Genomic DNA, 14,493 nt, shown 5'->3' with positions numbered 1-14,493 from the left:
TCAGCAATTTGCGAAGCATCGCCACAGCAGTGGGCGGCAGCGGCAGAAGCGGTGGCAGCCTGCGAGGCCTTGTTGTGGTGGTGGCAGTAGTGGCGGCAAGAGACAGTGGCAGAAACAGCTTGCCTTCTGATGAAGCTGACTGTGTGATGATTGATCATGTCATTTATCCGATTTAGACCCTTAAGTAGTAGAAGTTGCCAGGGCATTGTCCTGTTCGCCTCTGTATAGTTCCATCCTTATTTCAGACACTGTGCTAGATTGCAATGTTTAGCGGGTGATATTATGAGGTTCAGCTGCTGAAACCATTGCAGTGTTTAGCTGGTGAGTTATCGCAGTGTTGAAAACCAGTTATCGCCTAGCCCTTACACACATTGTGATTCGTGATACAGTGGTGCCCCGCAAGACGAACGCCTCGCAAGAGGGAAAACCCGCTAGATGAAAGGGTTTTCCATTTTGGAGGCGCTTCGCAAAACGAATTTCCCTATGGGCTTGCTTCGCAAGACGAAAGCCCATAGGGAAATCTCCGGGACAGCGGGGAAGCGCAGCGCGTCTTCCCCACTGTGCTCGGACCTCCTCCGAAGGCTGGCGGTGGGGCGGAGAGACCTTCTCCCCGCGCCAGCCTTCGGAAGGCTGCTCCGAAGGCTGGCGGTGGGGCAGAGAGACCTTCTTGCCGCGCCATCCTTCGGAAGGCTGCTCCGAAGGCTGGCGCTGGGGCGGAGGGACCTTCTCGCCGCGCCATCCTTCGGAAGGCTGCTCCGAAGGCTGCCGCTGGGGCGGAGGGACCTTCACCCCGTGCCAGCCTTCGGAAGGCTGCTCCGAAGGCTGGCGCTGGGGCGGAGGGACCTTCTCCCCACGCCAGCCTTCGGAAGGCTGCTCCGAAGGCTGGCGGTGGGGCGGAGGGACCTTCTCCCCGCGCCAGCCTTCGGATGGCTGTCCTGAAGACTTGCGGTGGGAGGAGGGTTTTCCTTCCCACCGCCAACATTCAGAATGCTGTTCTGAATGTTGGCGGTGGGGAGGAAAAACCCTCCTCCCACCGCAAGCCCAGGGAACAGAGGAGAAGCGCTGCACCCCTTCCCCTCTGTTCCCGTACCTGTCCTGAAGGCTTGCGGTGGGGAGAAAAGCCCTTCTCCGCACCGCCAGCCTGGCAAGCGGTTTCCATAGGAACGCATTAATTGATTTTCAATGCATTCCTATGGGAAACCGTGCTTCGCAAGACGAAAAACTCGCAAGAAGAAAAAACTTGCGGAACGAATTAATTTCGTCTTGCGAGGCACCACTGTATATTGCCAGTTCTAATACAGTGATACCTTGGTTTGCATACGTCTTGGTTTGCATACATTTTGGATTACAAACACTTCAAACCCGGAAGTGCGTGTCCTGGTTTGCAACCTTTTTTTGGATTACAACCCATTTTTTGGGATTACAAACAAATTTCTTTTGGAGGCCCCATTGGCGAAAGCGCGTCTTGGGTTACAACCTGTTTTAGTTTACAAACGGACCTTCGGAACGGATTATGGTTGTCAACCAAGGTACCACTGCATTATGAAACAATTATCACCATGTGAACTTCAAACTGGTGTTGGACGATATACCGCTATATCGCCCAGCCCTATCACTGGTTTTACTTTGCACCCTTCTTGGGTGTTTTCGCCTGCCTGGAATGCTCTAAGAGTGTCTCTTGCTTGTCTGTATATGGAGGATAGGAGTTTGCCTAGGAACTAGCCTACTGTACGGATATATTAATCAACCTAAAATCCTAATTGTCGGCTTAAGAAAAAGAGGCACAATAAATATCTCGGCATTAAATAAAACTCTCCGCCATGGATCACTTAACCATTCTTCCTGCAAAGGAATAGCTGCCTGCATTGCATCATAAGGCATATACAAAAAATTATATATCTTTAGGGAAGAGGGCTTGCTGTTACAATATAGGCTTAGGCACAGTGGGACTCTACCCTAGTTGGTATTTTCCAGATGATAATGAAAGACAAATAATATATAATAAGCACTTATGCCTATTTTCCTGATAAAAGCACTACCTAATATTTGCTGGATAGACTATGCAGTTTTGGAATTGCAATTCAGTTGCAAGTGATAAAGTGTAGTCATTATGTGCTGTGTTCAACATTGCTACCTTACATTATTTAGCAGATATATGTAAAGATGAAGTAAAATTTAGCTTAGATGTAGGCTGCTGAGTCTGCTAATGACATCTTTGTTGCAATAGCTGAAAGAGAGAGGGAAATGTTGGTGTTAACGTGTGTTATATTAATATAGAAGGATCTTCCCCCCCAAAAGATAAGCCTCAGGTTTAGAGAAGGTATAATTACCATGTAGTGAAATAAGACCAATCCTTAAAATAAGTAATGAGGGAGAGAAGGATTTTGATAAAGTACTATCTTGTTATCATTCAGAGTGCAAATTGTTTTATCTTCAATTAGTGAATTCTGCTATTGGTAAAGATAGATCACATATAGGCAAGCATGCCATTTTTAGTCCTTGGGGGAGAGTACCCTTGCTTTATTAAAGGAAGAAGCTAACAGTATTAGTTTTCATAACTTCCTGGCCAGGAGGTTATTATTGTCTAGGGATCTAATTTCTTCTGAATGGTTCTGCCCAACCACTGTGGACTCACGGTGTTGCACATCACTTTTACAAGGAAATCAGCACATTTTGCCTGCCTGATTTCAGCACTCTGTTCCACGGATAGGAAATAATAGACAATATACTTTAAATGAAACTAGATACTATTCCTTGGAAAGAGTCAATATGAGCTTAATAATTTAACAGTCCTCTTGAAGAAACCTCAACCGAGTTTGCTTGTGTTTGTTATTGTAAGAGTCATAGGTCCCCCAAGAAAGATTGATTTATCCATATTTAAATCTCATTCATGCTACAATCTCTCCTTTATGATTGACATCAAATTTGATGACAAGAGCAGCATGGTTAGAGCCAAGCCTTGAAAATGAAATGTTTTTCACAAAGTATATATGCATACTTGTCAAGTATCTATTCCTACTCCTACCTGTATAAAACTTCAAATTTGTAAAGCTGCATTACATTAAAATATTTAAACTGGAAAGGTAACTTTTAAACATCATTTTTGGTGATGAATAAAGGAGAACAAACTACCCTCTATTACTATTGAGAAAAAGAAATATAGCCCTAAATGGCACGGTATCAGAGTACACTGAGAAGCACCTCCTTCCACATGGTTTTACCCCATATGCTCTGTTCAGCATGTGAGGTCTTGCTTCAGATTCCTTGGCTATCTGAGGTGGAATGGGTGCTGACAAAATGCAGGGCATTTTCTGAGGTGATGTTCACCCGGTGGAATCTCCTTTTTGTTGAGGATCTGCCTATCCTTGACACTATATGCTTTCTGGAGCTTGATCAAACCTGGTTGTGTAAAAAGGCCTTTAGCTGAACATTTTTCACTTTTATGGGCATGCTAATCGTGTCCCACGGGGGGCCTCCCCACTATTTTGTCCATACATTATATTTTGGCCTTAGGACGGGCTGATTTGCTGTTTGCAGGAATTTCTGGCTTCCTATGTATTATTGTATTATTATGAATGCTGTTTAATGTGGGTTTCATTTTATGTTGCCTTACATTTTATTATTGTAAGAGACCCAGGGTTCTTTTTAAAGGGTGGGCAGGATATGAACTTTTAAAATACATACATACATTGCAATTATTAATGCAAACCAATTACACAACACATGGCTTTTTCAAAGGTGTTTGTATAAACCACGAATATTAAAAGAACCACAGACTTCTGTATTTGGACTTAAAAGTTAACCATATGCAGGGACTGAAACAGACAGAGGATAGCTGACTGAAGGTCAGAACATATTTTTTCAAAGTAGAGACAGAAGACAACAAACTCTGCATGTCAAAAATGTTTCTTAAGAGGAAAGATTGGATGATAATGGAGTTCTGAAGTCCCAATCGAGCCCTACAGATAAAATCTCTAAATATTATACTTTAGTTGAGGATTTATGACTTTTTAGAAGCTGGACAACCGTCTGTATAAAAGCAGTGAATTAGAAAGCGTTGGCTTGAGATAGGAGACCTAATCTACTCAGAAAGTGTCACAACAGAATTACGAGTGTTTACACCAGATGAAAGTGTGTCAAAATGGAAAAAACCCCACACACTATAATTTATGGTTTCAAGGCCAAAATATGATAATTGAAACAGTGACCTTGGGAGAAGATCAAAAGATGGAATGCACAAAAGACCCGAACTGAAGAAACCTAGAATTGATATTCTTATATAAGTTTCTATTCATTCATCATGACTCAAACCAACAACTTGATTGATCCAGTTCAAGTAAAGTAATTTAGAAAAGGAAGGCGTGTCAAGTCAACCACATAAGCAGGGAAGAAGGGGGAAGAAAAGAAAGAAAGTGGGGGAAGAAATATCCCACCCCCCAAAAAAATAAAGAAGTGCCCAGAAGATTTAAAATTTAGTTTAAAATATAGGCAGATGATATTCTCATTCGTGTGTGTGTGTGTGTGTGTGTGTGTATATATATATATATATATATATATATATATATGCAGGTTTTGGTGTCTTCGGGTGTCTTCCCGTGTAAGAGTCGGGGTGTCTGTGCGACGTTTCGACGAGGTCTCACTCGTCATCTTCAGGCTGGTGCTTTCGGCTTCTTGTTACTGGAACAGAGCTGGTCAAGAGGTCAAGACACAAAAGCTTTAGCAACTAATCTACACTTAATGACCCACCCAGTGGTACTCAGAATATCACTCATGAAATCACTCAAGATATCCCTCAAGTAATTAAGGAACAAAAGAAGAAAAGGCACACTAATCTAGGAACTTCCTCTCTGCCCAGAACGTTGGAGGCTATACACCACACCCCTCAACAGTATTTATAGGAACTCAAACACCAGATTCTGCTCTGTTCCAGTAACAAGAAGCCGAAAGCACCAGCCTGAAGATGACGAGTGAGACCTCGTCGAAACGTCGCACAGACACCCCGACTCTTACACGGGAAGACACCCGAAGACACCAAAACCTGCATATATATATATATATATATATATATATATATATATATATATATATATATATATCTGCAACCCAGAAACTACTCCTAGATTTTTTTTTGTTTTAGCACTGTACACAAAAATAATGGTATTCAGGGACTGGTTCAGAAATAGTTAAGGCATGAGTTCAAATGAAATATATTCTGTCTTTCTTCAAATTACATGTCTTGAATGGAGTCTTTGTGATGAGAAATGGAGGTGTTTAGGTCCATGCACACCTGTACCAGTAAGAATGATGCTAATTTATTAGCCTAATCTACAGGCTATTTAAGCTAATGTATTTGAACTTCAGCCATCATACTCACCAAACTCAATGAGGGTAAACTACATTATATCCAAATACTTCATATTAGGCTATGGATGAGATAAGGTACCCATGCTGAGCAGCTGAAGAAAAAGTCTAGATAATTTTCACTGAAAGTTTTGCATCTTCAAAAAAAAATTGGTTGGTTGGCATCTGTCTGTTTCGGGGGCAATGGAAGAGTGCATCATTGTAGCTGAAGACAAACGGACTTCACGCCTGAACCACCATTTTGTGATTGATGGGCCAAAGTAATATTTATTTTGGTCAAGCAGGCCCTGGGGGTACAGAGTCCAAGAACCTCTTATCTAGTCAGATTTGACAGAGAACATAACTCAGACTATTACACATATAAATATTTGAAACACCAACCAGACTTTTCATATTGAGACTCTTGGGAACTCAATGCATAAACACTGATTCCTGCTGCTGTTAGAAGCCATTCTGTGCTTGAAACACAATTAACATCTAAAAACCTTATGATTCACTTCTACCCAGTAATAGATTACCGGTATTTACAAATCAGCCCATCTGAAAAAGCAATCCAAATAAATCACACTAATATGGCTACAATGAGGCATATCACACACTTTAAAGATGTTGGATTAACAGTGACTTAATTTTTAAAAATTGTACTGTGTTATCAGGCACATACAGATACCCCAAAGGTCGTAATTTTGAACGTTGGTATAATAACCTGGTGCAGAATGAAAGACTGAAATGTCAGGCTGGGGGTGGGTGGGATTGGTTTGGGTTGTTGTTTTGCTTGGCTATGCTAGCTGAGCCAGACACCTAATGGCTGCTGAATATGCATTTGGGATGGAGGCATACTGGAAGTATCCCCTCTAGTTAAGTCAAGTGGAAAGCTCTAAACTGGATTGTTCTAAGGAAGGAGCAGGGTTGAGTCAGCCTGGGACCTAGTGGACCCTGAGCTAGTCTCACAGCCACCAGCTAGTCTCACAGCCACCAGAGGCCCAGCATAGAGATCAGAGAGCCCGATCATCCTTCCCCCCACCCCACTTTCTGCCATAGCCGCTGAGACTAGCAGGGCTGCAGATATGCTGGGGAGTGGCGTCACTCCGTCACTCCTCACAGACCTGTCAGAAGCACACATTTTGGACAGCAACCTTTCATCACTGAGTTGAACTAAAGATTTGTGAGATGGGAGAATATTACACCAACTGCCCCCCAAATTCATTCTGCTTGAGCACAGGCAACAGCCATTCTTTCATCTTGATTAAGTGAAAGCACGTTAAGCTGACTGTATTTGAAATTATGAATTTTCTACTGTGTATATAAATATAGCACAGGTATAGTAACACTGGCCTGATCAATTGCTTTGAGAGCAATCTTGAGCCATAAGACAAATTCGGCTCTCAGATTTATGGCTACTTGCTTCTCTGTACATGGCATAAAAATGAAAACAATGAATAGTCAAATTCTATCATGGTATAATGAGAATGTATTATCCCATAAAGTTCTGCAGGTAAGGTACATACATCAAACCCTCATTTTAAATTTTCTACAGCTGCACTTTGCTCAGATTGTACAGACTATGCAGTAAATTTCACATGATAAGCGTTTTGTCAGATTTTATCTTCCCTTGCCCACAAAGCAATTTTTATTTACATTCAACATTCAACTCACTATGGCCTAAAATTACTGTCCTAGAATGTCAGTAATAAAAAAAAAGTTCCTTCCAAGTTCAGTTTTAAAATATGGAATGGAAGAAATAGGAAATGAATGTATGGATTCAGGGGAACTTGAAAAAGTTGAGGCAATCAAAAAAGGCATGGAATTTCAGTTTTTGTTTTATTTTATGCCCTTTAACCAGTATCCTTGAAGTAAATTTTCTGCCCTTGAAGAGAAGATGGGTTCTAAACATAACAATAATGTTGAAAAGTCACATATATTGGTAGCCTCTTGGGTAGGTCTTTTTCTGACACCTGGAGTTTCTGGAGTGAAAAAAGGTGAATATTTGTTACACTAGGTGCATGTTTGTGGACATGTTTACTGCAGATTTTAAAAATATTTACATTATTATTCACTTCTACTAGTAAAAATAAAACTGCACGAATAAGTACATACCTAGATAAAACAAAGCTAAACCTTAAATTTGTGACTGTAGTACTTCCCCATCAACCCAACTTATCCAAACAATTTGTTGTGGCTCAGTTTGTATCAGTGCCACACAGCTGTAGATTTATGCAGTGGTTCTGTTTGGTCACAACTCAACACACGTATTGTAAATATATATTTAGGAAGGCATAGTACTTGTAATTTCTATAAACATTCACATTCATATATTCACCAGTTATTTTGAAAAGTAACTAAATATGGAATTCTTATCTTTTAAATGCCGTACCAATTGTGTTTTAGGAAAGCTGATTGAGGCAAGAGCAGGTGGTATGCTTTGTCAGAAAAACTAATTTTTGTTTTAAAAAGGGTACATATGTCGAATTTCATCTGCCATAATTAGACAGAAGGCTTGGTTACTGCTGTATGTTTAGCTTTTGACAAGTTAAGAGCCTCCAGATTATTAAACTAAATTGACTTGGCTTGTCGACTGAAAGCTGAGATAACATACGCTGCATAGTAACAGAACTCTTCAGTGGGAAAAGTTGTTCTCTCAATAAAATTTTAGTGACACCATCATAAAAAATGTTGAATTGGATATCTGAAGTCAAACCAAAATGTAGTTTGATTTTTTCTCTCAAGGTATTATCTAGTCAAGAAAACTCAGTTGATTAAAATCATGATCACCTCAGCAGTCTCTAGTGATCTAGTGCAGTGTTTCCCAACCTTTTTTGGGCAACGGCACACCTGTTTAATGAAAAAAATCTCGCGGCACACCACCATTACAGCCCCGTGACGTCAGCGTGCAGCGTCACGCCGGGAGGGACGCACGAAAGTGAAAGTTTTCAATTTTTTCCCTCCCCCTTGCCGGGGAACCTCCAAGCTTGGGGGGGGGGAGGAGGCATCAAAGCGAGGCAGGAAGGAGAGCGCGGCTTGGCTGAGTGAGCTTTGGCAAGGGCAGGGAATGAGAGCCGCGAGGCGGGCGCTGCAGACGGAGGCGCTGCCCGCCGAGCTCGCAGCTCGCCCGTCGAAGCCTGCACGATCACCCGCCGCAGGGAGCCGGGGGCGGCGGCGCGGTTGCCGGGCAGCGGCGGGGGTGGTGGCGGCGGTGGCTGCTTGTCGCCCTCCTGGGCGGAGGCGGGCACGGTGGGCACCGGCCCGGCCAAGGGCCCCTGCTTGGTGCCGTCGGATGTGGGAGCTCGCTCGCTCGCCGCCCCGCGTGTGCTCGCCGAGCGGCGATAGGATGTAGCGAGCGCCGATGGGGCTAGCCGGAGAAGAGAGGGCGATCCCCCTCCGCTCCGGCCCTAAAAAGGGCAAGCCACGCCCCCTCCAGCCAGCCAGGAGGCGTGGCCGGATGGGATTCCCCTGCTCTCGCGGGGGCTGAGATGGGATTCCCCGCTCACGTGGGGGCGGATGGGATTCCCCGCTCACGTGGGGAAGGGCGTGATGCCCGCAACCCCACCTCCTGGGGCAGGCCCAGTGGCGAGCGGATGCGCAGGCCCAGTAGCGAGCGGCGATGGGATGTGGGAGCTCGCTCGCTCGCCGCCCCGCGTGTGCTCGCCGCCGCCGCCCCGCCTCTCACCGCCCGACTCGCCCGCCTCCACGGAACACAAGGCAAAGTTCCACGGCACACTAGTGTGCCGCGGAACACCGGTTGGGAAACACTGATCTAGTGGCTGCATTTCATTCACAAAATAAAGGGATTCAAACTATGTTCCATATCAGACAAAGTACATCAGAAAGGGATTGTAATTTACAGTTCACAGGCAATTATTATTATGTAAAAAAGAAATATCAATAAGCACTCTTCTCTTTTTGAACAATAAAAAGCTCCAGGGACAATGCTATAGGGCTTCACTTATTTTTGGATGAAAGGTCACTGGAAACATGGGGCGAGATCCAATGCAATGTTAGTGTAAGAAGTTGAAGAGTTAACATTGTTGCACATCTGGCAGAACGTGGCAACACAAGCTCTCCTGTCTCCAAGTATAACTGCAGTTGCACTACAGTGGTACCTCGGGTTACAGACGCGTCAGGTTACAGACTCCGCTAACCCAGAAATAGTACCTCAGGTTAAGAACTTTGCTTCAGGATGAGAACAGAAATCACGCGGCGGCGGCACAGCGACAGCAGGAGGCCCCATTAGCTAAAGTGGTGCTTCAGGTTAAGAACAGTTTCAGGTTAAGAATGGACCTCTGGAATGAATTAAGTTCTTAACCAGAAGTACCACTATATAGGTAAAGATAAAGGACTCCTGGATGGTTAAGTACAGTCAAAGGAGACTATGGGGTGTGGCACTCATCTCGCTTTCAGACCGAGGGAGCCAGCGTTTGTCCCCAGACAGCTTTCCGCGTCATGTTGCCAAAATGACTAAACTGCTTCTGGCGCGACGGAACACCATGACAGAAGCCAGGGCGCACGGAAATGCCATTTACCTTCCTGCCACAGTGGTACCTATTTATCTACTTGCACTGGTGTGCTTTTGAACTACTAAGTTGGCAGGAGCTGGGACAGAGCAACAGGAGCTCACCCCATCACATTGATGCACTATAGTAGGGCAAACCAAAACCAGTATGGAACTACAACTCCCATCAGCCCCAGCTAGCATGGCCAATTGCTGGGGGATGGGAGTTGTAGTCCAAAACATCTGGAGGGCATGGGTTTGGCTAGCACCACACCATGTATTTCTCAAGCGCAAGACACTCCCAGGATTTGGCTGATGCACAGTGCCAAGAATAGGGATCCTACTAGCAGAATGGCTGTTGTACAAACAGGCTGTCAAAACTACAATGGTACCTCGGGTTAAGTACTTAATTCGTTCCGGATGTCTGTTCTTAACCTGAAACTGTTCTTAACCTGAAGCACCACTTTAGCTAATGGGGCCTCCTGCTGCTGCTGCGCCGCCGGAGCCCGATTTCTGTTCTTATCCTGAAGCAAAGTTCTTAACCTGAAGCACTATTTCTGGGTTAGCGGAGTGTGTAACCTGAAGCGTATGTAACCTGAGGTACCACTGTATATACATAAGCACAAGTGTCAGATAATGCTAGCATGTAAAACCAGTTTCCCCAAAACAAACAGTATTCTCTTGGAGCCCCTTTTGGTTAACTGCAGTCATCTGCAAATCTCAGACCAGTTTCTTTCCGACTACAGTGGAACTAATTGCCCAGCATCAACCAGCCCATCAATCCATCAGTCAATTTGCTTACTTTCTTTACATACACAAACAAACCAGATTGCTGATCTCAGCTCCACACTGCCTGAATAGTGGCTAGGAAGACAGACCTGGAAACATTGTCCATATTTAAAGTTCCTCTGCTGCTATAATTTAGATTTTCTATATCTTACCTAACATATATATACTGTACATTATGGTAATTCCACATTTTTAAAAAATAAAATGTATGAAATATATGAAAAAATGTTATAAATGAATCATGTACCAAAGGAAAATACATTAATATATTTTTATTGTGCGGGCGTTTTATAAAATAACATTTTAAAATGCCATTTTCCTACCAGACACCACACAGTAACTTCTCATTTCAATATATGCACCATCATTTGTAGCCGATTGCCCTCACACTACTTTCAAACCCAAAGTACAGTGGTACCTCGGGTTACAGATGCTTCATTTACAGACTCCACTAACCAAGAAATAGTACCTCGGTTTAAGAACTTTGCTTCAGGATGAGAACAGAAATCGTGCAGCGGCGGCAGCGGGAGGCCCCATAAGCTAAAGTGGTACCTCAGGTTAAGAACAGTTTCAGGTTAAGAATGGACCTCCAGTAAGAATTAAGTTCTTAACCTGAGGTACCCTGTCAAAGCACATTTAATGTAAACTCCTGTTATAAGATACTACTTTTTCTAGAACTACAAAAAACAACAACCAGCAACTCTATCTACTTGAACACAGTGGTTTCAGCTTTAAATCAAGCCTTCAGCACTTGAAAACAACAATGGAAAAATAAATGAGATTTATCCAATTTATTGTGAGTGGTATATTGGTAAGAATGGGACTGCATAATGAGAGTCCAAGTCCAAGGATGAAGACCTAAAGGGAAGAATGGGGTTGAAAAAACAGATCACTATATACTCCCACAGTAGACCTCCCATGAGTTCTTGTACAGCATGATACATATTAAGTTGACAGCAAATTCTGCAGGTATATGATCCATGTTAGGAAAGGTAGCTCATGAGGGAGAAAGAAAGACAGGACAGAAATTCTGTTTTCCATTGTCTCTTGGCATGGCTTGTGTCATTGTCACATATTTTCCTTTGTATGTAAATATGGAATGCATTGACTTCTATTTTTTAGAGACCCCTTTTCAGAGACAGAAAAATCTGCAAGCTTGACTGCTTCAAGAAAGTGTTGGCATTTTTAAAATTCTTGGAAGTATTTCAGAGGCGAATTGTTTAGAAGACTCAAATAAAAATTCCAGTAATGATGACAGAAAAATGGGGAAATTGCACACTTTACGACAGGTAATTCTCACTACCATTGCTCATTATAGCCTGTTTTTATCAAAATGTGGAGAGTTGACCATCGTTAATCTAACTAAATATAAAACATGCAACACACATTTGAGGAAGACACTAGGTCAACATAAACATTTCCTTACTTCATACTACCTAAAGGAAAACAAGCAATTATTTTTACGGCCTTTGCTGTGCTTTAAATACTAATGATGATTTACCACCAAGGAGAAAAGAGGCTGATTTTCTTCAGTTTGCAAGATTAAAGATAGATAGATAATATCCTAGAATGAGATCAGAGAACCTACCCCTGAAAAAATATTATTTAGACTGTTATTTGTTGCTTAGTTGTCATATCCACACACCCAGAATGATATCTGACAACCATATGGGGTTTGTCCTAGCTTTATTAACAACAGATCTGAAACAGGCAGAGAAACAGCAGCTTAGAAGTATGGATGGTATAAATCTAGCCAGCTAGCAGAAACTGCTAACTGGCTGAGAAAGGGTAGTATTTGCCCCACACTTAATCTTCATTCTGTAGGCATGTCGGAAGGGCAAATCTAGTCCCCGCTAAATGTGGCAGAATGGCATCTTTGTACTTGAAATGTTAACCAGCCTTTTCCCCATTTTCTCCCCTGAATTGTTCCACTGAACCTGGAATGCTATGTGCAGGAGTTATTGCAGATGTGGGACCTGGAAACGGAACTCTAGACACCCTGGGCATCAGCTTAAGAGAACCGAGTGCTGGAGAAAACTGACATTTTGCTTCACAAGATATAGATCTATTTGTGGATCCCAGAGTCACCATGTGTACATCCTATGTTCTGCTTCTAACATAGATGAGATGAGAACTATGTGCCTTCAAGGCAGACTGAGGTAAGATACTTAGAATTCAGGAATGCTTAATTAATACTTCTGATGATATAGTAATGGTATATAATTTATTGTGTGACTCATCCATCTCTCTCTCTCTCTCTCTCTCTCTCTCTCTCTCTCTCTCTCTAATAGGTAGATATCTGAATGCTCAGAGAAACCCTGAGGTTTGCAGAAGTACCAAAACACATAAAAGCCTTAAGGAGACACACAGACCCCCGAAAAGCTCAACAGTGGGGCTTGAACATGTACAGTGAACATCAGGAGCATGAAATGTTGGGTATCTGAAGGTGGGAGAGAGCAGGAGAAGATACACTGCAATGTTTTCTTGCAGGTGTTCATTGTATGTATTGTATACACACACTGACACCTCAATACAGTTTCTTTACTCTATTTATCCACTAGCCCTGTGTCTCTGTGTGAAGTCCAGCCTGCAATCCTGGGATGGTATCAGTCAGATGTATGTTGTTTGTAGCCAATGGCCATTACAATGTAAACCAAACAAAGCAAGTAAACCAAAACTAAGTTAAATATATAGGGTTGTTCAGAGTCCTTCTCAGAGTAGGCTCATTGAAATAAATGAACCTCAACCAATCCTGTTTATTAATTTCAGTGAGTCAACGCTTAGTAGGACTAGCATTGAATATCACCTACAGATTTTTGGAAATGCAAGTTGTAAAAAATAAATTAATTCCTCAAATCACTGAAAATCATTAAAATTAAAAATCCCCTTGGCAGTCCCCATGGGTCAAAAAAGTGGCTGGTGATTTTCTCACTGCTCAGTGAATATAAAGCTAACCTATAGGTAGAAAACTCATCTACATCATCCAGTAAACACCTAATTTTGAAGTAATCTGATTGGCCCTCTAGAAAATTCTGAAATAAATAAAGGAATCTATTTTTAGGTGAATTGTACAAAGGACAATACAGGATATGGTAAACAATGCCTGATTCACATATACAGGTCATTTATTGGCCTGTTTAAGAATTAATTAACTCAGATATTCTCTGGGCATAGTTTGAAACCTAATCTGAGTAAACACATGTCTAATAGGAAAGAAAGGTTAATTCCTGCAAATAAGCAGCCCTTTTATGGTTGGATTTAATTTTAATATACAAAAACGAGGGCTTAGAATTCTTCATATATTCAAAGTTCATTTTGGCATCTTCAGCAAACCCCCATATCGTGGATCTTATGGCCAAAATTGCCCCAAGATTATAGGGGAAATTGAATAACCAAGCCATTACAACATTGTGCTCAGCCTTCTTTACTCTGCAGGTCTAAAAAAAACCCCAGTTTGGGTAGCTGTTTTCTGACATTAGTGAAAGTCCCCCCCTACCCCCGGCAATATTTTAAAAGACATATTTGCTGTGTAAGAAACAGCAGCTAGTTTATTCAAGGAAGTAAGTGCCCTTTCCCCCCATGGTCTATGAAATCAAAGGCAAATGAGAGATAAACAAATGCAATATGATGTTTGGACATCTAACGTATTTTTTGAATAAAACTAAACACTGATCAATTGTGCTGTGTGCCTTGTCGAAGCGGGCCTGCTATGGGGAGAGGATTTGGTTCTCTTTGTCCCTTTGTTCTAACTTACCTAAATAATATAATATACCTGTTTCTGAGGGTCCTTGAGTGATAGGTCCTAGCTAGTGTTGGAACCTATTGGTAGAGGAGCAATTGTTCTTGAAGATGTT

The 14,493-nt window shown here is 42.3% G+C and overlaps 2 protein-coding genes across 9 annotated transcripts in view; one reads left to right on the top strand and one right to left on the bottom strand.

Moving 5' to 3' along the window:
* NEGR1 (neuronal growth regulator 1) overlaps positions 1-14,493 on the bottom strand; it is a 474,712-nt gene that overhangs the window by 16,443 nt on the left and 443,776 nt on the right. The gene's annotated exons all lie outside the window — the stretch shown is intronic.
* Positions 1-14,493, top strand: part of LOC309534854 (uncharacterized protein) — a 109,839-nt gene that overhangs the window by 86,797 nt on the left and 8,549 nt on the right. For 4 of the 6 annotated variants that reach the window (XR_014220889.1, XR_014220890.1, XR_014220891.1 and 1 more), the window contains 2 exons: positions 12,607-12,798; positions 12,931-14,315. The gene's annotated coding sequence lies outside the window, so the exon portion shown is untranslated. Of the gene's footprint in view, positions 1-11,761; positions 11,929-12,606; positions 12,799-12,930; positions 14,316-14,493 lie in introns of those variants that run through there. The other 2 variants (XR_014220888.1, XM_082227318.1) reach the window with 2 other exon arrangements.

This window comes from Podarcis vaucheri, assembly GCF_965113315.1.
Source record: "Podarcis vaucheri genome assembly, chromosome: 6".
NCBI lineage: Eukaryota > Metazoa > Chordata > Lepidosauria > Squamata > Lacertidae > Podarcis > Podarcis vaucheri.
The sequence above is the reverse complement of the archived record's forward strand: the minus strand, read 5'-3'. Positions and strand labels throughout refer to the sequence as shown.